The sequence below is a fragment of the Rhinichthys klamathensis genome, unplaced genomic scaffold (genome assembly GCF_029890125.1).
Source record: "Rhinichthys klamathensis goyatoka isolate OS25496 unplaced genomic scaffold, OSU_Roscu_1.1 h1tg000332l_1, whole genome shotgun sequence".
NCBI classification, from domain to species: domain Eukaryota; kingdom Metazoa; phylum Chordata; class Actinopteri; order Cypriniformes; family Leuciscidae; genus Rhinichthys; species Rhinichthys klamathensis.
The window spans coordinates 123860-143463 of record NW_026606847.1 but is presented as its reverse complement, the minus strand read 5'-3'; the positions used below and the strand labels follow the sequence as shown (position 1 = coordinate 143463).

Sequence of the window (19604 nt, the reverse complement as noted above, 5' to 3'; positions counted from 1 at the left end):
GTGGCGCAACGGTAGCGCGTCTGACTCCAGATTAGAAGGGTGCGTGTCCAAATCACGTCGGGAACTATCTCTTCTTTGAGCTCAAGTCTTTAATAAAATTCAGGAATCCTTGTTGCTAGACCCTATAACGAGCTCAGCAATTTGACAGAAGTGCAGGGCCTCGTGGCGCAACGGTAGCGCGTCTGACTCCAGATTAGAAGGGTGCGTGTCCAAATCACGTCGGGGACTATCTCTTCTTTGAGCTCAAGTCTTTAATAAAATTCAGGAATCCTTTTTGCCAGACCTTGTGTCGAGCTCAGCAATTTGACAGAAGTGCGGGGCCTCTTGTCGCAACGGTAGCGCGTCTGACTCCAGATCAGAAGGTTGCGTGTTCAAATCACGTCGGGGTCAAGCTATCTCTTCTTTGAGCTCAAGTCTCAAAAAAAATTCATGCATCCTTGTTGCTAGACCCTATAACGAGCTCAGCAATTTCACAGAAGCGCAGGGCCTCATGATGCAATGGAAGCGCGTCTGACTTCAGATCAGAAGGTTGTGTGTTCATATCACATCGGGGTCAATCTCTTCTTTGAGCTCAAGTCTTTAATAAAATTCAGGTATCCTTTTTGCTAGACCCTGTGGCGAGCTCAGCAATTTGACAGAAGTGCAGGGCCTCGTGGCGCAACGGTAGCGCGTCTGACTCCAGATCAGAAGGTTGCGTGTTCAAATCACGTCGGGGTCAAGCTATCTCTTCTTTGAGCTCAAGTCTCTAATAAAATTCATGTATCCTTGTTGCTAGACCCTATAACGAGCTCAGCAATTTCACAGAAGCGCAGGTCCTCATGATGCAATGGAAGCGCGTCTGACTTCAGATCAGAAGGTTGTGTGTTCATATCACGTCGGGGTCAATCTCTTCTTTGAGCTCAAGTTTTTAATAAAATTCAGGAATCCTTGTTGCTAGACCCTATAACGAGCTCAGCAATTTGACAGAAGTGCAGGGCCTCGTGGCGCAACGGTAGCGCGTCTGACTCCAGATTAGAAGGGTGCGTGTCCAAATCACGTCGGGGACTATCTCTTCTTTGAGCTCAAGTCTTTAATAAAATTCAGGAATCCTTGTTGCTAGACCCTATAACGAGCTCAGCAATTTGACAGAAGTGCAGGGCCTCGTGGCGCAACGGTAGCGCGTCTGACTCCAGATTAGAAGGGTGCGTGTCCAAATCACGTCGGGGACTATCTCTTCTTTGAGCTCAAGTCTTTAATAAAATTCAGGAATCCTTTTTGCCAGACCTTGTGGCGAGCTCAGCAATTTGACAGAAGTGCGGGGCCTCTTGTCGCAACGGTAGCGCGTCTGACTCCAGATCAGAAGGTTGCGTGTTCAAATCACGTCGGGGTCAAGCTATCTCTTCTTTGAGCTCAAGTCTCAAAAAAAATTCATGCATCCTTGTTGCTAGACCCTATAACGAGCTCAGCAATTTCACAGAAGCGCAGGGCCTCATGATGCAATGGAAGCGCGTCTGACTTCAGATCAGAAGGTTGTGTGTTCATATCACATCGGGGTCAATCTCTTCTTTGAGCTCAAGTTTTTAATAAAATTCAGGAATCCTTGTTGCTAGACCCTATAACGAGCTCAGCAATTTCACAGAAGTGCAGGGCCTCATGATGCAATGGAAGCACGTCTGACTCCAGATCAGAAGGTTGCGTGTTCAAATCACGTCGGGGTCAATCTCTTCTTTGAGCTCAAGTCTTTAATAAAATTCAGGTATCCTTTTTGCTAGACCCTGTGGCGAGCTCAGCAATTTGACAGAAGTGCAGGGCCTCGTGGCGCAACGGTAGCGCGTCTGACTCCAGATCAGAAGGTTGCGTGTTCAAATCACGTCGGGGTCAAGCTATCTCTTCTTTGAGCTCAAGTCTCTAATAAAATTCAGGAATCCTTGTTGCTAGACCCTATAACGAGCTCAGCAATTTCACAGAAGCGCAGGGCCTCATGATGCAATGGAAGCGCATCTGACTTCAGATCAGAAGGTTGTGTGTTCATATCACGTCGGGGTCAATCTCTTCTTTGAGCTCAAGTTTTTAATAAAATTCAGGAATCCTTTTTGCCAGACCCTGTGGCGAGCTCAGCAATTTGACAGAAGTGCAGGGCCTCTTGTCGCAACGGTAGCGCGTCTGACTCCAGATCAGAAGGGTGCGTGTCCAAATCACGTCGGGGACTATCTCTTCTTTGAGCTCAAGTCTTTAATAAAATTCAGGAATCCTTGTTGCTAGACCCTATAACGAGCTCAGCAATTTGACAGAAGTGCAGGGCCTCGTGGCGCAACGGTAGCGCGTCTGACTCCAGATTAGAAGGGTGCGTGTCCAAATCACGTCGGGGACTATCTCTTCTTTGAGCTCAAGTCTTTAATAAAATTCAGGAATCCTTTTTGCCAGACCTTGTGTCGAGCTCAGCAATTTGACAGAAGTGCGGGGCCTCTTGTCGCAACGGTAGCGCGTCTGACTCCAGATCAGAAGGTTGCGTGTTCAAATCACGTCGGGGTCAAGCTATCTCTTCTTTGAGCTCAAGTCTCAAAAAAAATTCATGCATCCTTGTTGCTAGACCCTATAACGAGCTCAGCAATTTCACAGAAGCGCAGGGCCTCATGATGCAATGGAAGCGCGTCTGACTTCAGATCAGAAGGTTGTTTGTTCATATCACATCGGGGTCAATCTCTTCTTTGAGCTCAAGTCTTTAATAAAATTCAGGTATCCTTTTTGCTAGACCCTGTGGCGAGCTCAGCAATTTGACAGAAGTGCAGGGCCTCGTGGCGCAACGGTAGCGCGTCTGACTCCAGATCAGAAGGTTGCGTGTTCAAATCACGTCGGGGTCAAGCTATCTCTTCTTTGAGCTCAAGTCTCTAATAAAATTCATGTATCCTTGTTGCTAGACCCTATAACGAGCTCAGCAATTTCACAGAAGCGCAGGGCCTCATGATGCAATGGAAGCGCGTCTGACTTCAGATCAGAAGGTTGTGTGTTCATATCACGTCGGGGTCAATCTCTTCTTTGAGCTCAAGTTTTTAATAAAATTCAGGAATCCTTGTTGCTAGACCCTATAACGAGCTCAGCAATTTGACAGAAGTGCAGGGCCTCGTGGCGCAACGGTAGCGCGTCTGACTCCAGATTAGAAGGGTGCGTGTCCAAATCACGTCGGGGACTATCTCTTCTTTGAGCTCAAGTCTTTAATAAAATTCAGGAATCCTTGTTGCTAGACCCTATAACGAGCTCAGCAATTTGACAGAAGTGCAGGGCCTCGTGGCGCAACGGTAGCGCGTCTGACTCCAGATTAGAAGGGTGCGTGTCCAAATCACGTCGGGGACTATCTCTTCTTTGAGCTCAAGTCTTTAATAAAATTCAGGAATCCTTTTTGCCAGACCTTGTGGCGAGCTCAGCAATTTGACAGAAGTGCGGGGCCTCTTGTCGCAACGGTAGCGCGTCTGACTCCAGATCAGAAGGTTGCGTGTTCAAATCACGTCGGGGTCAAGCTATCTCTTCTTTGAGCTCAAGTCTCAAAAAAAATTCATGCATCCTTGTTGCTAGACCCTATAACGAGCTCAGCAATTTCACAGAAGCGCAGGGCCTCATGATGCAATGGAAGCGCGTCTGACTTCAGATCAGAAGGTTGTGTGTTCATATCACATCGGGGTCAATCTCTTCTTTGAGCTCAAGTTTTTAATAAAATTCAGGAATCCTTGTTGCTAGACCCTATAACGAGCTCAGCAATTTCACAGAAGTGCAGGGCCTCATGATGCAATGGAAGCACGTCTGACTCCAGATCAGAAGGTTGCGTGTTCAAATCACGTCGGGGTCAATCTCTTCTTTGAGCTCAAGTCTTTAATAAAATTCAGGTATCCTTTTTGCTAGACCCTGTGGCGAGCTCAGCAATTTGACAGAAGTGCAGGGCCTCGTGGCGCAACGGTAGCGCGTCTGACTCCAGATCAGAAGGTTGCGTGTTCAAATCACGTCGGGGTCAAGCTATCTCTTCTTTGAGCTCAAGTCTCTAATAAAATTCATGTATCCTTGTTGCTAGACCCTATAACGAGCTCAGCAATTTCACAGAAGCGCAGGGCCTCATGATGCAATGGAAGCGCGTCTGACTTCAGATCAGAAGGTTGTGTGTTCATATCACGTCGGGGTCAATCTCTTCTTTCAGCTCAAGTTTTTAATAAAATTCAGGTATCCTTGTTGCTAGACCCTGTGGCGAGCTCAGCAATTTGACAGAAGTGCAGGGCCTCGTGGCGCAACGGTACCGCGTCTGACTCCAGATCAGAAGGTTGCGTGTTCAAATCACGTCGGGGTCAATCTCTTCTTTGAGCTCAAGTCTTTAATAAAATTCAGGTATCCTTTTTGCTAGACCCTGTGGCGAGCTCAGCAATTTGACAGAAGTGCAGGGCCTCGTGGCACAACGGTAGCGCGTCTGACTCCAGATCAGAAGGTTGCGTGTTCAAATCACGTCGGGGTCAATCTCTTCTTTGAGCTCAAGTCTTTAATAAAATTCAGGTATCCTTTTTGCTAGACCCTGTGGTGAGCTCAGCAATTTGACAGAAGTGCAGGGCCTCGTGGCGCAAAGGTAGCGCGTCTGACTCCAGATCAGAAGGTTGCGTGTTCAAATCACGTCGGCGTCAAGATATCTCTTCTTTGAGCTCAAGTCTCTAATAAAATTCAGGAATCCTTGTTGCTAGACCCTATAACGAGCTCAGCAATTTCACAGAAGCGCAGGGCCTCATGATGCAATGGAAGCGCGTCTGACTTTAGATCAGAAGGTTGTGTGTTCATATCACGTCGGGGTCAATCTCTTCTTTGAGCTCAAGTCTTTAATAAAATTCAGGTATCCTTTTTGCTAGACCCTGTGGCGAGCTCAGCAATTTGACAGAAGTGCAGGGCCTCGTGGCGCACCGGTAGCGCGTCTGACTCCAGATCAGAAGTTTGCGTGTTCAAATCACGTTGGGGTCAAGCTATCTCTTCTTTGAGCTCAAGTCTCTAATAAAATTCATGTATCCTTGTTGCTAGACCCTATAACGAGCTCAGCAATTTCACAGAAGCGCAGGGCCTCATGATGCAATGGAAGCGCGTCTGACTTCAGATCAGAAGGTTGTGTGTTCATATCACGTCGGGGTCAATCTCTTCTTTGAGCTCAAGTTTTTAATAAAATTCAGGAATCCTTTTTGCCAGACTCTGTGGCGAGCTCAGCAATTTGACAGAAGTGCAGGGCCTCGTGGCGCAACGGTAGCGCATCTGACTCCAGATCAGAAGGTTGCGTGTTCAAATCACGTTGGGGTCAAGCTATCTCTTCTTTGAGCTCAAGTCTCTAATAAAATTCATGTATCCTTGTTGCTAGACCCTATAACGAGCTCAGCAATTTGACAGAAGTGCAGGGCCTCGTGGCGCAATGGAAGCGCGTCTGACTTCAGATTAGAAGATTGCGTGTCCAAATCACGTCGGGGACTATCTCTTCTTTGAGCTCAAGTCTTTAATAAAATTCAGGAATCCTTGTTGCTAGACCCTATAACGAGCTCAGCAATTTCAAAGAAGCGGAGGGCCTCATGATGCAATGGAAGCGCGTCTGACTTCAGATCAGAAGGTTGTGTGTTCATATCACGTCGGGGTCAATCTCTTCTTTGAGCTCAAGTCTTTAATAAAATTCAGGAATCCTTGTTGCTAGACCCTATAACGAGCTCAGCAATTTCACAGAAGCGGAGGGCCTCATGATGCAATGGAAGCGCGTCTGACTTCAGATCAGAAGGTTGTGTGTTCATATCACGTCGGGGTCAATCTCTTCTTTGAGCTCATGTTCTTAATAAAATTCAGGAATCCTTGTTGCTAGACCCTATAACGAGCTCAGCAATTTGACAGAATTGCAGGGCCTCGTGGCGCAACGGCAGAGATGGGACCAAGTCACACATGTGCAAGTCTCAAGTAAGTCTCAAGTCTTAACCTTCAAGTCTCAAGTAAGTCCCAAGTATTTTTTTCCTGGGCAAGTCAAGTCAAGTCAAGTCACAGGCTATGTCAAGTCAAGTCAAGTCAAGTCTTGTAGTAGGTCAAGTCAAGTCCAAGTCAAGTCACCTTATTATTGTAATTTTACCTGCAGAGTTTGATCTATGGGCGTCAGTTTGGTTTGAAATGAACAGAGGCGCATTCGGAAGTGCATTTGGGAACAATGACGCATTCATTCACTTTTTTCTTTCACGCAGGTCATGTTTTGAAAGATGGTGTCCTGTAGCTTACTAATTTAAAGAAATAAAAATGTATACAAAAATGTGATGTCCGACTTCTTTTATGAAGAAGAAAGCCTTAAAGGGGTCATATAATGGTACATGCACTTTTACAAGTTGATTGTACTGAAATGTGTGTTGGCAGTGCCTGTACACAACCATCATATAATGATAAAAATCCATCCAGTGGTTTTGTTTTAATCTCCTTATATGTTTTCCCCTGCCTCAAATCGAGCCGTTCGACCGTGTGACGTCACAGGCTCGGAAGCCCCTCCCACGATTGTTGAATGACAGCCGCGTTTCAACACAGACCCGCCCTCGCTCGTGAGTGAGCTGTCAATCATAGTCTGCGCGGACCGGCGCGGTCATTGTTGATATGCTGGAGCACTGTCTATGAGCAGAATGGCGTCTAAGCGATTGTGGTGTTCTGTTCTTGGGTGTAATAACGAACACAGTCATTTTAATGTTCCTAAATCCGAACCGCTGAAGACGCAGTGGCTGAGTTTGTTTTCGAAGGGAATATTCCCCACGAGCAACGTCAATGCTCTCATGTTTGCCCGAATCATTTCACACACCAGACTGCTTTATAAACGAGGGTGAGTATAAAGCTGGATTTGCTAAGTAGCTGCTCATGAAAAAAGATCGGTACCAGATATTCGTGTTCCTGCTGAATCTCCAGAAGAACTGAAGTGAGTGTAACGTTTTATTCAACTTTATATTAATATTTATATCTTTGCAAATCGCTAGCTGCACACTTCACAATGAATGCGTCTAAGGTTTACACTCAGGGTACATTACGGCATGTTTTCTATGTATGACGTTCTCAATATAATTCATAATTCCACGTTTATACTGAACAACGCGTTATGGTGTTATTGTGTTACAAACGGTGTACGCACAGAACATAGGGGCGGGGTGAGCAAATTATCATTTAAAGTCATATGCACTGAAACGGCGTGCTGAAAACAGAGCTGTTTTTGACCAAGTAAAATAAGTGTTTTCTTACAATACTAATGAGAATTTTTAATTAAAGTATATTACAAACTTTTAATTTAGACCCCAAAGAATCATATTAGCTTGTACAAAAATGGCATTATATGCCCCTTTTAAGTTTTCAAAAAGCATTAGACATATGACCCACTATTCTGCTTCGTGTAAGTTATTTATCAATGAATTCAAACGCGTTGGCTGGCGCTGAGCCAGAGACATACGCTCTCAGTGCTGTCATATATCACAACTGTTCAGTGTTTTCAACCACATCATTTTTATTTTAGGTTTCAGACATTTAAATACACATAACTACTAGCAAAAAATATATTTGTAGTTTGTAAAATATACACTGATGTCTATGGAAGCGTCAATAATAATCATTTCCATTATAATAAGACGCACGTTTTATTCATATCAGATACACATTGTGTAAGTAGCTTTACATTTTACCCTATTCTTCTCCCAGTTCACCGGTCACTTACTTTCATGTATTTCGTGAGAAGTTGAGAAATTGACGTGTTGTAAACTAACGTTAACATGGCACCGCCCATTCGCACATACAGCTCAACTAACGCGATCATTATAAAGGTGTTTAAACAACAAAACACATCCACTTACACATATTTGACAATCGGAATATCAGTGTTTCATGTTATAGCTAATACATTTGTGAACATTTTGAATAAAACAGGAAAAATGACATAAAAGCAGATCATTCATTCAGCGCTGTGTTGTGGTTGCGCTGTGTCACTTGACAAGCAATGACGCGTCACCATGAAACATTAAAGTGAGTGACAGGTTCTAAATAACGGTCGCCTAGAAAAACTCACGCTGGGGGATCAGTTAGAATAGTTTAAACTTACTTGTGAAAGGGTTAATGGCTACTTTAGCTATTACATTAGCTAACTACCAACTAACATTAACAAATTGACAAGCACTTACTGGGCAGAATGGCTCTTCAAATGACGGACGAAATTGGAGGTTGTCGTCTGGCTGTCCGCAATGTTAATGTTGTAGCCTATGTCTTGCAAAGCGCTGTTCGTCTTTTGCCATCGTGTGAATAATTCTTGAAGCCGAAAGCAATGACCCTCGGTACCCCTCCGGCTGACATTTTGATGTGATATCTGATCTAAGTGGGCGTGGTGTGCGTATAGGTACGAGGTATGACTGATGATAGTGTCGTGATCAACTTTAAAACATTTTTTTATATATATTTTATATTCAAACTGAAAACATGATGTGATTAACACTCAAGTCATTCAAGTCATCGTGTCTCAAGTCAAGTCAAGTCCCGAGTCTTTAACTTCCAAGTCCGAGTCAAGTCTCAAGTATTTCATTTTATGTCAAGTCAAGTCACAAGTCATAAAAATAGCGACTCGAGTCGACTCGAGTCCAAGTCACCAAGTCACAAGTCCCCATGTCTGCGCAACGGTAGCGCGTCTGACTCCAGATCAGAAGGTTGCGTGTTCAAATCACGTCGGGGTCAAGCTATCTCTTCTTTGAGCTCAAGTCTCTAATAAAATTCAGGAATCCTTGTTGCTAGACCCTATAACGAGCTCAGCAATTTCACAGAAGCGCAGGGCCTCATGATGCAATGGAAGCGCATCTGACTTCAGATCAGAAGGTTGTGTGTTCATATCACGTCGGGGTCAATCTCTTCTTTGAGCTCAAGTTTTTAATAAAATTCAGGAATCCTTTTTGCCAGACCCTGTGGCGAGCTCAGCAATTTGACAGAAGTGCAGGGCCTCGTGGCGCAATGGTAGCGCGTCTGACTTCAGATTAGAAGTTTGCGTGTCCAAATCACGTCGGGGACTATCTCTTCTTTGAGCTCAAGTCTTTAATAAAATTCAGGAATCCTTGTTGCTAGACCCTATGACGAGCTCAGCAATTTCACAGAAGCGGAGGGCCTCATGATGCAATGGAAGCGCGTCTGACTTCAGATCAGAAGGTTGTGTGTTCATATCACGTCGGGGTCAATCTCTTCTTTGAGCTCATGTTTTTAATAAAATTCAGGAATCCTTGTTGCTAGACCCTATAACGAGCTCAGCAATTTGACAGAAGTGCAGGGCCTCGTGGCGCAACGGTAGCGCGTCTGACTCCAGATCAGAAGGTTGCGTGTTCAAATCACGTCGGGGTCAATCTCTTCTTTGAGCTCAAGTCTTTAATAAAATTCAGGGATCCTTTTTGCTAGACCCTGTGGCGAGCTCAGCAATTTGACAGAAGTGCAGGGCCTCGTGGCGCAACGGTAGCGCGTCTGACTCCAGATCAGAAGGTTGCGTGTTCAAATCACGACGGGGTCAAGCTATCTCTTCTTTGAGCTCAAGTCTCTAATAAAATTCAGTAATCCTTGTTGCTAGACCCTATAACGAGCTCAGCAATTTCACAGAAGCGCAGGGCCTCATGATGCAATGGAAGCGCATCTGACTTCAGATCAGAAGGTTGTGTGTTCATATCACGTCGGGGTCAATCTCTTCTTTGAGCTCAAGTTTTTAATAAAATTCAGGAATCCTTTTTGCCAGACCCTGTGGCGAGCTCAGCAATTTGACTGAAGTGCGGGGCCTCTTGTCGCAACGGTAGCGCGTCTGACTCCAGATCAGAAGGTTGCGTGTTCAAATCACGTCGGGGTCAAGCTATCTCTTCTTTGAGCTCAAGTCTCTAATAAAATTCATGTATCCTTGTTGCTAGACCCTATAACGAGCTCAGCAATTTCACAGAAGCGCAGGGCCTCATGATGCAATGGAAGCGCGTCTGACTTCAGATCAGAAGGTTGTGTGTTCATATCACATCGGGGTCAATCTCTTCTTTGAGCTCAAGTTTTTAATAAAATTCAGGAATCCTTGTTGCTAGACCCTATAACGAGCTCAGCAATTTCACAGAAGTGCAGGGCCTCATGATGCAATGGAAGCGCGTCTGACTCCAGATCAGAAGGTTGCGTGTTCAAATCACGTCGGGGTCAATCTCTTCTTTGAGCTCAAGTCTTTAATAAAATTCAGGTATCCTTTTTGCTAGACCCTGTGGCGAGCTCAGCAATTTGACAGAAGTGCAGGGCCTCGTGGCGCAACGGTAGCGCGTCTGACTCCAGATCAGAAGGTTGCGTGTTCAAATCACGTCGGGGTCAAGCTATCTCTTCTTTGAGCTCAAGTCTCTAATAAAATTCAGGAATCCTTGTTGCTAGACCCTATAACGAGCTCAGCAATTTCACAGAAGCGCAGGGCCTCATGATGCAATGGAAGCGCATCTGACTTCAGATCAGAAGGTTGTGTGTTCATATCACGTCGGGGTCAATCTCTTCTTTGAGCTCAAGTTTTTAATAAAATTCAGGAATCCTTTTTGCCAGACCCTGTGGCGAGCTCAGCAATTTGACAGAAGTGCAGGGCCTCTTGTCGCAACGGTAGCGCGTCTGACTCCAGATCAGAAGGTTGCGTGTTTAAATCACGTCGGGGTCAATCTCTTCTTTGAGCTCAAGTCTTTAATAAAATTCAGGTATCCTTTTTGCTAGACCCTGTGGCGAGCTCAGCAATTTGACAGAAGTGCAGGGCCTCTTGTCGCAACGGTAGCGCGTCTGACTCCAGATCAGAAGGTTGCGTGTTTAAATCACGTCGGGGTCAATCTCTTCTTTGAGCTCAAGTTTTTAATAAAATTCAGGAATCCTTTTTGCCAGACCCTGTGGCGAGCTCAGCAATTTGACAGAAGTGCAGGGCCTCGTGTCGCAACGGTAGCGCGTCTGACTCCAGATCAGAAGGTTGCGTGTTCAAATCACGTCGGGGTCAAGCTATCTCTTCTTTAAGCTCAAGTCTCTAAAAAAATTAATGTATCCTTGTTGCTAGACCCTATAACGAGCTCAGCAATTTCACAGAAGCGCAGGGCCTCATGATGCAATGGAAGCGCGTCTGACTTCAGATCAGAAGGTTGTGTGTTCATATCACATCGGGGTCAATCTCTTCTTTGAGCTCAAGTTTTTAATAAAATTCAGGAATCCTTGTTGCTAGACCCTATAACGAGCTCAGCAATTTGACAGAAGTGCAGGGCCTCGTGGCGCAACGGTAGCGCGTCTGACTCCAGATTAGAAGGTTGAATGTGTCCAAATCACGTCGGGGACTATCTCTTCTTTGAGTTCAAGTCTTTAATAAAATTCAGGAATCCTTGTTGCTAGACCCTATAACGAGCTCAGCAATTTCACAGAAGCGCAGGGCCTCATGATGCAATGGAAGGGCGTCTGACTTTAGATCAGAAGGTTGTGTGTTCATATCACGTCGGGGTCAATCTCTTCTTTGAGCTCAAGTTTTTAATAAAATTCAGGAATCCTTTTTGCCAGACCCTGTGGCGAGCTCAGCAATTTGACAGAAGTGCAGGGCCTCGTGTCGCAACGGTAGCACGTCTGACTCCAGATCAGAAGGTTGCGTGTTCAAATCACGTCGGGGTCAAGCTATCTCTTCTTTGAGCTCAAGTCTCTAATAAAATTCATGTATCCTTGTTGCTAGACCCTATAACGAGCTCAGCAATTTCACAGAAGCGCAGGGCCTCATGATGCAATGGAAGCGCGTCTGACTTCAGATCAGAAGGTTGTGTGTTCATATCACGTCGGGGTCAATCTCTTCTTTCAGCTCAAGTTTTTAATAAAATTCAGGTATCCTAGTTGCTAGACCCTGTGGCGAGCTCAGCAATTTGACAGAAGTGCAGGGCCTCGTGGCGCAACGGTACCGCGTCTGACTCCAGATCAGAAGGTTGCGTGTTCAAATCACGTCGGGGTCAATCTCTTCTTTGAGCTCAAGTCTTTAATAAAATTCAGGTATCCTTTTTGCTAGACCCTGTGGCGAGCTCAGCAATTTGACAGAAGTGCAGGGCCTCGTGGCACAACGGTAGCGCGTCTGACTCCAGATCAGAAGGTTGCGTGTTCAAATCACGTCGGGGTCAATCTCTTCTTTGAGCTCAAGTCTTTAATAAAATTCAGGTATCCTTTTTGCTAGACCCTGTGGTGAGCTCAGCAATTTGACAGAAGTGCAGGGCCTCGTGGCGCAAAGGTAGCGCGTCTGACTCCAGATCAGAAGGTTGCGTGTTCAAATCACGTCGGCGTCAAGTTATCTCTTCTTTGAGCTCAAGTCTCTAATAAAATTCAGGAATCCTTGTTGCTAGACCCTATAACGAGCTCAGCAATTTCAAAGAAGCGGAGGGCCTCATGATGCAATGGAAGCGCGTCTGACTTCAGATCAGAAGGTTGTGTGTTCATATCACGTCGGGGTCAATCTCTTCTTTGAGCTCAAGTCTTTAATAAAATTCAGGAATCCTTGTTGCTAGACCCTATAACGAGCTCAGCAATTTCACAGAAGCGGAGGGCCTCATGATGCAATGGAAGCGCGTCTGACTTCAGATCAGAAGGTTGTGTGTTCATATCACGTCGGGGTCAATCTCTTCTTTGAGCTCATGTTCTTAATAAAATTCAGGAATCCTTGTTGCTAGACCCTATAACGAGCTCAGCAATTTGACAGAATTGCAGGGCCTCGTGGCGCAACGGTAGCGCGTCTGACTCCAGATCAGAAGGTTGCGTGTTCAAATCACGTCGGGGTCAATCTCTTCTTTGAGCTCAAGTCTTTAATAAAATTCAGGTATCCTTTTTGCTAGACCCTGTGGCGAGCTCAGCAATTTGACAGAAGTGCAGGGCCTCGTGGCGCAACGGTAGCGCGTCTGACTCCAGATCAGAAGGTTGCGTGTTCAAATCACGTCGGGGTCAAGCTATCTCTTCTTTGAGCTCAAGTCTCTAATAAAATTCAGGAATCCTTGTTGCTAGACCCTATAACGAGCTCAGCAATTTCACAGAAGCGCAGGGCCTCATGATGCAATGGAAGCGCATCTGACTTCAGATCAGAAGGTTGTGTGTTCATATCACGTCGGGGTCAATCTCTTCTTTGAGCTCAAGTTTTTAATAAAATTCAGGAATCCTTTTTGCCAGACCCTGTGGCGAGCTCAGCAATTCGACAGAAGTGCAGGGCCTCGTGGCGCAATGGTAGCGCGTCTGACTTCAGATTAGAAGTTTGCGTGTCCAAATCACGTCGGGGACTATCTCTTCTTTGAGCTCAAGTCTTTAATAAAATTCAGGAATCCTTGTTGCTAGACCCTATGACGAGCTCAGCAATTTCACAGAAGCGGACGGCCTCATGATGCAATGGAAGCGCGTCTGACTTCAGATCAGAAGGTTGTGTGTTCATATCACGTCGGGGTCAATCTCTTCTTTGAGCTCATGTTTTTAATAAAATTCAGGAATCCTTGTTGCTAGACCCTATAACGAGCTCAGCAATTTGACAGAAGTGCGGGGCCTCTTGTCGCAACGGTAGCGCGTCTGACTCCAGATCAGAAGGTTGCGTGTTTAAATCACGTCGGGGTCAAGCTATCTCTTCTTTGAGCTCAAGTCTCTAAAAAAATTCATGCATCCTTGTTGCTAGACCCTATAACGAGCTCAGCAATTTGACAGAAGTGCAGGGCCTCGTGGCGCAATGGAAGCGCGTCTGACTTCAGATTAGAAGTTTGCGTGTCCAAATCACGTCGGGGACTATCTCTTCTTTGAGCTCAAGTCTTTAATAAAATTCAGGAATCCTTGTTGCTAGACCCTATAACGAGCTCAGCAATTTGACAGAAGTGCAGGGCCTCGTGGCGCAACGGTAGCGCGTCTGACTCCAGATCAGAAGGTTGCGTGTTCAAATCACGTCGGGGTCAATCTCTTCTTTGAGCTCAAGTCTCTAAAAAAATTCATGTATCCTTGTTGCTAGACCCTATAACGAGCTCAGCAATTTCACAGAAGCGCAGGGCCTCATGATGCAATGGAAGCGCGTCTGACTTCAGATCAGAAGGTTGTGTGTTCATATCACATCGGGGTCAATCTCTTCTTTGAGCTCAATTTTTTAATAAAATTCAGGAATCCTTGTTGCTAGACCCTATAACGAGCTCAGCAATTTGACAGAAGTGCAGGGCCTCGTGGCGCAACGGTAGCGCGTCTGACTCCAGATTAGAAGGTTGCGTGTCCAAATCACGTCGGGGACTATCTCTTCTTTGAGTTCAAGTCTTTAATAAAATTCAGGAATCCTTGTTGCTAGACCCTATAACGAGCTCAGCAATTTCACAGAAGTGCAGGGCCTCGTGGCGCAACGGTAGCGCGTCTGACTCCAGATTAGAAGGTTGCGTGTTCAAATCACGTCGGGGTCGAGCTGTCTCTTCTTTGAGCTCAAGTCTCTAATAAAATTCAGGAATCCTTGTTGCTAGACTAGACCCTATAACGAGCTCAGCAATTTCACAGAAGCGCAGGGCCTCATGATGCAATGGAAGCGCGTCTGACTTTAGATCAGAAGGTTGTGTGTTCATATCACGTCGGGGTCAATCTCTTCTTTGAGCTCATGTCTTTAATAAAATTCAGGTATCCTTTTTGCTAGACCCTGTGGCGAGCTCAGCAATTTGACAGAAGTGCAGGGCCTCGTGGCGCAACGGTAGCGCGTCTGACTCAAGATCAGAAGTTTGCGTGTTCAAATCACGTTGGGGTCAAGCTATCTCTTCTTTGAGCTCAAGTCTCTAATAAAATTCATGTATCCTTGTTGCTAGACCCTATAACGAGCTCAGCAATTTCACAGAAGCGCAGGGCCTCATGATGCAATGGAAGCGCGTCTGACTTCAGATCAGAAGGTTGCGTGTTCAAATCACGTCGGGGTCAATCTCTTCTTTGAGCTCAAGTCTTTAATAAAATTCAGGTATCCTTTTTGCTAGACCCTGTGGCGAGCTCAGCAATTTGACAGAAGTGCAGGGCCTCGTGGCGCAACGGTAGCGCGTCTGACTCCAGATCAGAAGGTTGCGTGTTCAAATCACGTCGGGGTCAAGCTATCTCTTCTTTGAGCTCAAGTCTCTAATAAAATTCAGGAATCCTTGTTGCTAGACCCTATAACGAGCTCAGCAATTTCACAGAAGCGCAGGGCCTCATGATGCAATGGAAGCGCATCTGACTTCAGATCAGAAGGTTGTGTGTTCTGAAGGGTTGGTCAAAATCCCTTGCCTCTTCAAATACATATATAATCATATATCATTTTGAATGGTTATATACTTCCTTTATAAAAATCAATAATCAAATATATTCATCATCACATAATAATTTTTATATTCTTGTGCTTGTGAAATTATATTTTCTTGAATGCATGGATGTAAGTAACCAGTTTCTTTTAGGTGCCTTCCAATCTTACTTTGAGATTGCACGTAGTACACGCAGGACACGAAGGCCACGTAACCCACAAGGCCGTTTGTCTCTTTCTCTGGGATCAGTAGAAAGGTTAGAGGGTCCTAAAGGCAGCGTGGGCACATATGATTCTTCGCTGGACATATGGTCAAGCTATATTGAGTGTTACTATCAAACTTTAATTGTTGTATTAAAATGTATTCTTTCCAGTATATTTCCTTCCTTGGGAGTAAATGCCAGTGATCTGTTTTTCTCCCAAACGAGTGAATGTTTTAGCAGTATGTTTTGGTATACTTAACTGATAATGAGGAGCTCAGACTCTCTTCAGCCTTGATGGGAGTTGTTATTTGCTAGTGTCTGTTATTTGTGTGTGTGCGTATGACATTCTATGTAGGTTCTGGACGGTCGGACCAGACACCCCGGCGCCCTTCTCTAACCTGCGAGGCCACCACAGACCTAAATCCAATGAGTGGACGACAACTATCTTTACTAATGGCGATAGGCACCCCTATCTCCTCACATGTGTTAAATTGTTTAGGCTTTCATGTTTCTTAGCCAATGAGAATCATTCAACCTGTAAGCAATGACGTAGCTTAGACCTTGGAAATGGTATAACTGCTGTGATCTTTGTAACTGTAAGGGGGGCGGCCTACGAACTCCTGTGTGAGTCTTGAAGCTGACTTCTGCTGATGAAAATGCAAACTATCTTCAGTAAAACTTTTCTTTAATTTTTTATAATTCTGACTCCGGGTCTTCATTCTTCATATCTGGTTCTGGGTCTTTGACTGTATACCCCTTACAGTTCATATCACGTCGGGGTCAATCTCTTCTTTGAGCTCAAGTTTTTAATAAAATTCAGGAATCCTTTTTGCCAGACCCTGTGGGGAGCTCAGCAATTTGACAGAAGTGCAGGGCCTCGTGGCGCAATGGAAGCGCGTCTGACTTCAGATTAGAAGTTTGCGTGTCCAAATCACGTCGGGGACTATCTCTTCTTTGAGCTCAAGTCTTTAATAAAATTCAGGAATCCTTGTTGCTAGACCCTATAACGAGCTCAGCAATTTCACAGAAGCGGAGGGCCTCATGATGCAATGGAAGCGCGTCTGACTTCAGATCAGAAGCTTGTGTGTTCATATCACGTCGGGGTCAATCTCTTCTTTGAGCTCAAGTTTTTAATAAAATTCAGGAATCCTTGTTGCTAGACCCTATAACGAGCTCAGCAATTTAACAGAAGTGCAGGGCCTCGTGGCGCAACGGTAGCGCGTCTGACTCCAGATTGGAAGGGTGCGTGTCCAAATCACGTCGGGGACTATCTCTTCTTTGAGCTCAAGTCTTTAATAAAATTCAGGAATCCTTGTTGCTAGACCCTATAACGAGCTCAGCAATTTGACAGAAGTGCAGGGCCTCGTGGCGCAACGGTAGCGTGTCTGACTCCAGATTAGAAGGGTGCGTGTCCAAATCACGTCGGGAACTATCTCTTCTTTGAGCTCAAGTCTTTAATAAAATTCAGGAATCCTTTTTGCCAGACCTTGTGGCGAGCTCAGCAATTTGACAGAAGTGCGGGGCCTCTTGTCGCAACGGTAGCGCGTCTGACTCCAGATCAGAAGGTTGCGTGTTCAAATCACGTCGGGGTCAAGCTATCTCTTCTTTGAGCTCAAGTCTCTAAAAAAATTCATGCATCCTTGTTGCTAGACCCTATAACGAGCTCAGCAATTTGACAGAAGTGCAGGGCCTCGTGGCGCAATGGAAGCGCGTCTGACTTCAGATTAGAAGTTTGCGTGTCCAAATCACGTCGGGGACTATCTCTTCTTTGAGCTCAAGTCTTTAATAAAATTCAGGAATCCTTGTTGCTAGACCCTATAACGAGCTCAGCAATTTCACAGAAGCGGAGGGCCTCATGATGCAATGGAAGCGCGTCTGACTTCAGATCAGAAGGTTGTGTGTTCATATCACGTCGGGGTCAATCTCTTCTTTGAGCTCATGTTTTTAATAAAATTCAGGAATCCTTGTTGCTAGACCCTATAACGAGCTCAGCAATTTGACAGAAGTGCAGGGCCTCGTGGCGCAACGGTAGCGCGTCTGACTCCAGATCAGAAGGTTGCGTGTTCAAATCACGTCGGGGTCAATCTCTTCTTTGAGCTCAAGTCTTTAATAAAATTCAGGTATCCTTGTTGCTAGACCCTGTGGCGAGCTCAGCAATTTGACAGAAGTGCAGGGCCTCGTGGCGCAACGGTAGCGCGTCTGACTCCAGATCAGAAGGTTGCGTGTTCAAATCACGTCGGGGTCAAGCTATCTCTTCTTTGAGCTCAAGTCTCTAATAAAATTCAGGAATCCTTGTTGCTAGACCCTATAACGAGCTCAGCAATTTCACAGAAGCGCAGGGCCTCATGATGCAATGGAAGCGCATCTGACTTCAGATCAGAAGGTTGTGTGTTCATATCACGTCGGGGTCAATCTCTTCTTTGAGCTCAAGTTTTTAATAAAATTCAGGAATCCTTTTTGCCAGACCCTGTGGCGAGCTCAGCAATTTGACAGAAGTGCGGGGCCTCTTGTCGCAACGGTAGCGCGTCTGACTCCAGATCAGAAGGTTGCGTGTTCAAATCACGTCGGGGTCAAGCTATCTCTTCTTTGAGCTCAAGTCTCTAATAAAATTCATGTATTCTTGTTGCTAGACCCTATAACGAGCTCAGCAATTTCACAGAGGCGCAGGGCCTCATGATGCAATGGAAGCGCGTCTGAGTTCAGATCAGAAGGTTGTGTGTTCATATCACGTCGGGGTCAATCTCTTCTTTGAGCTCAAGTTTTTAATAAAATTCAGGAATCCTTGTTGCTAGACCCTATAACGAGCTCAGCAATTTGACAGAAGTGCAGGGCCTCGTGGCGCAACGGTAGCGCGTCTGACTCCAGATTAGAAGGGTGCGTGTCCAAATCACGTCGGGGACTATCTCTTCTTTGAGCTCAAGTCTTTAATAAAATTCAGGAATCCTTGTTGCTAGACCCTATAACGAGCTCAGCAATTTGACAGAAGTGCAGGGCCTCGTGGCGCAACGGTAGCGCGTCTGACTCCAGATTAGAAGGGTGCGTGTCCAAATCACGTCGGGGACTATCTCTTCTTTGAGCTCAAGTCTTTAATAAAATTCAGGAATCCTTTTTGCCAGACCTTGTGGCGAGCTCAGCAATTTGACAGAAGTGCGGGGCCTCTTGTCGCAACGGTAGCGCGTCTGACTCCAGATCAGAAGGTTGCGTGTTCAAATCACGTCGGGGTCAAGCTATCTCTTCTTTGAGCTCAAGTCTCTAAAAAAATTCATGCATCCTTGTTGCTAGACCCTATAACGAGCTCAGCAATTTCACAGAAGCGCAGGGCCTCATGATGCAATGGAAGCGCGTCTGACTTCAGATCAGAAGGTTGTGCGTTCATATCACATCGGGGTCAATCTCTTCTTTGAGCTCAAGTCTTTAATAAAATTCAGGAATCCTTGTTGCTAGACCCTATAACGAGCTCAGCAATTTCACAGAAGTGCAGGGCCTCATGATGCAATGGAAGCGCGTCTGACTCCAGATCAGAAGGTTGCGTGTTCAAATCACGTCGGGGTCAATCTCTTCTTTGAGCTCAAGTCTTTAATAAAATTCAGGTATCCTTTTTGCTAGACCCTGTGGCGAGCTCAGCAATTTGACAGAAGTGCAGGGCCTCGTGGCGCAACGGTAGCGCGTCTGACTCCAGATCAGAAGGTTGCGTGTTCAAATCACGTCGGGGTCAAGCTATCTCTTCTTTGAGCTCAAGTCTCTAATAAAATTCAGGAATCCTTGTTGCTAGACCCTATAACGAGCTCAGCAATTTCACAGAAGCGCAGGGCCTCATGATGCAATGGAAGCGCGTCTGACTTCAGATCAGAAGGTTGTGTGTTCATATCACGTCGGGGTCAATCTCTTCTTTGAGCTCATGTCTTTAATAAAATTCAGGTATCCTTTTTGCTAGACCCTGTGGCGAGCTCAGCAATTTGACAGAAGTGCAGGGCCTCGTGGCGCAACGGTAGCGCGTCTGACTCAAGATCAGAAGTTTGCGTGTTCAAATCACGTTGGGGTCAAGCTATCTCTTCTTTGAGCTCAAGTCTCTAATAAAATTCATGTATCCTTGTTGCTAGACCCTATAACGAGCTCAGCAATTTCACAGAAGCGCAGGGCCTCATGAT

At 45.5% G+C, this 19604-nt stretch overlaps 25 non-coding genes across 25 annotated transcripts; all 25 read left to right on the top strand.

The window, feature by feature from the left end:
- The first annotated feature begins 646 nt into the window (after positions 1 to 646).
- On the top strand, positions 647 to 718 carry trnaw-cca (transfer RNA tryptophan (anticodon CCA)). The gene has a single exon. It is a non-coding gene; the product is annotated as a tRNA-Trp (tRNA).
- Positions 719 to 1788: 1070 nt separating this feature from the next.
- On the top strand, positions 1789 to 1860 carry trnaw-cca (transfer RNA tryptophan (anticodon CCA)). The gene has a single exon. It is a non-coding gene; the product is annotated as a tRNA-Trp (tRNA).
- A 908-nt stretch (positions 1861 to 2768) lies between these two features.
- On the top strand, positions 2769 to 2840 carry trnaw-cca (transfer RNA tryptophan (anticodon CCA)). Its single transcript has one exon. It is a non-coding gene; the product is annotated as a tRNA-Trp (tRNA).
- A 1070-nt stretch (positions 2841 to 3910) lies between these two features.
- Positions 3911 to 3982, top strand: trnaw-cca (transfer RNA tryptophan (anticodon CCA)). Its single transcript has one exon. It is a non-coding gene; the product is annotated as a tRNA-Trp (tRNA).
- Positions 3983 to 4238: 256 nt separating this feature from the next.
- On the top strand, positions 4239 to 4310 carry trnaw-cca (transfer RNA tryptophan (anticodon CCA)). The gene has a single exon. It is a non-coding gene; the product is annotated as a tRNA-Trp (tRNA).
- A 90-nt stretch (positions 4311 to 4400) lies between these two features.
- Positions 4401 to 4472, top strand: trnaw-cca (transfer RNA tryptophan (anticodon CCA)). Its single transcript has one exon. It is a non-coding gene; the product is annotated as a tRNA-Trp (tRNA).
- Positions 4473 to 4562: 90 nt separating this feature from the next.
- On the top strand, positions 4563 to 4634 carry trnaw-cca (transfer RNA tryptophan (anticodon CCA)). The gene has a single exon. It is a non-coding gene; the product is annotated as a tRNA-Trp (tRNA).
- A 584-nt stretch (positions 4635 to 5218) lies between these two features.
- Positions 5219 to 5290, top strand: trnaw-cca (transfer RNA tryptophan (anticodon CCA)). The gene has a single exon. It is a non-coding gene; the product is annotated as a tRNA-Trp (tRNA).
- A 3987-nt stretch (positions 5291 to 9277) lies between these two features.
- Positions 9278 to 9349, top strand: trnaw-cca (transfer RNA tryptophan (anticodon CCA)). The gene has a single exon. It is a non-coding gene; the product is annotated as a tRNA-Trp (tRNA).
- A 90-nt stretch (positions 9350 to 9439) lies between these two features.
- trnaw-cca (transfer RNA tryptophan (anticodon CCA)) lies at positions 9440 to 9511 on the top strand. The gene has a single exon. It is a non-coding gene; the product is annotated as a tRNA-Trp (tRNA).
- Positions 9512 to 10257: 746 nt separating this feature from the next.
- trnaw-cca (transfer RNA tryptophan (anticodon CCA)) lies at positions 10258 to 10329 on the top strand. The gene has a single exon. It is a non-coding gene; the product is annotated as a tRNA-Trp (tRNA).
- A 580-nt stretch (positions 10330 to 10909) lies between these two features.
- trnaw-cca (transfer RNA tryptophan (anticodon CCA)) lies at positions 10910 to 10981 on the top strand. The gene has a single exon. It is a non-coding gene; the product is annotated as a tRNA-Trp (tRNA).
- A 910-nt stretch (positions 10982 to 11891) lies between these two features.
- trnaw-cca (transfer RNA tryptophan (anticodon CCA)) lies at positions 11892 to 11963 on the top strand. The gene has a single exon. It is a non-coding gene; the product is annotated as a tRNA-Trp (tRNA).
- Positions 11964 to 12053: 90 nt separating this feature from the next.
- trnaw-cca (transfer RNA tryptophan (anticodon CCA)) lies at positions 12054 to 12125 on the top strand. The gene has a single exon. It is a non-coding gene; the product is annotated as a tRNA-Trp (tRNA).
- Positions 12126 to 12215: 90 nt separating this feature from the next.
- Positions 12216 to 12287, top strand: trnaw-cca (transfer RNA tryptophan (anticodon CCA)). Its single transcript has one exon. It is a non-coding gene; the product is annotated as a tRNA-Trp (tRNA).
- Positions 12288 to 12705: 418 nt separating this feature from the next.
- On the top strand, positions 12706 to 12777 carry trnaw-cca (transfer RNA tryptophan (anticodon CCA)). Its single transcript has one exon. It is a non-coding gene; the product is annotated as a tRNA-Trp (tRNA).
- Positions 12778 to 12867: 90 nt separating this feature from the next.
- trnaw-cca (transfer RNA tryptophan (anticodon CCA)) lies at positions 12868 to 12939 on the top strand. Its single transcript has one exon. It is a non-coding gene; the product is annotated as a tRNA-Trp (tRNA).
- Positions 12940 to 13847: 908 nt separating this feature from the next.
- trnaw-cca (transfer RNA tryptophan (anticodon CCA)) lies at positions 13848 to 13919 on the top strand. The gene has a single exon. It is a non-coding gene; the product is annotated as a tRNA-Trp (tRNA).
- A 414-nt stretch (positions 13920 to 14333) lies between these two features.
- On the top strand, positions 14334 to 14405 carry trnaw-cca (transfer RNA tryptophan (anticodon CCA)). The gene has a single exon. It is a non-coding gene; the product is annotated as a tRNA-Trp (tRNA).
- A 261-nt stretch (positions 14406 to 14666) lies between these two features.
- trnal-caa (transfer RNA leucine (anticodon CAA)) lies at positions 14667 to 14738 on the top strand. Its single transcript has one exon. It is a non-coding gene; the product is annotated as a tRNA-Leu (tRNA).
- Positions 14739 to 14994: 256 nt separating this feature from the next.
- On the top strand, positions 14995 to 15066 carry trnaw-cca (transfer RNA tryptophan (anticodon CCA)). Its single transcript has one exon. It is a non-coding gene; the product is annotated as a tRNA-Trp (tRNA).
- Positions 15067 to 17467: 2401 nt separating this feature from the next.
- On the top strand, positions 17468 to 17539 carry trnaw-cca (transfer RNA tryptophan (anticodon CCA)). The gene has a single exon. It is a non-coding gene; the product is annotated as a tRNA-Trp (tRNA).
- A 90-nt stretch (positions 17540 to 17629) lies between these two features.
- Positions 17630 to 17701, top strand: trnaw-cca (transfer RNA tryptophan (anticodon CCA)). Its single transcript has one exon. It is a non-coding gene; the product is annotated as a tRNA-Trp (tRNA).
- A 1398-nt stretch (positions 17702 to 19099) lies between these two features.
- Positions 19100 to 19171, top strand: trnaw-cca (transfer RNA tryptophan (anticodon CCA)). Its single transcript has one exon. It is a non-coding gene; the product is annotated as a tRNA-Trp (tRNA).
- Positions 19172 to 19427: 256 nt separating this feature from the next.
- trnal-caa (transfer RNA leucine (anticodon CAA)) lies at positions 19428 to 19499 on the top strand. The gene has a single exon. It is a non-coding gene; the product is annotated as a tRNA-Leu (tRNA).
- The last annotated feature ends 105 nt before the right edge of the window (positions 19500 to 19604 follow it).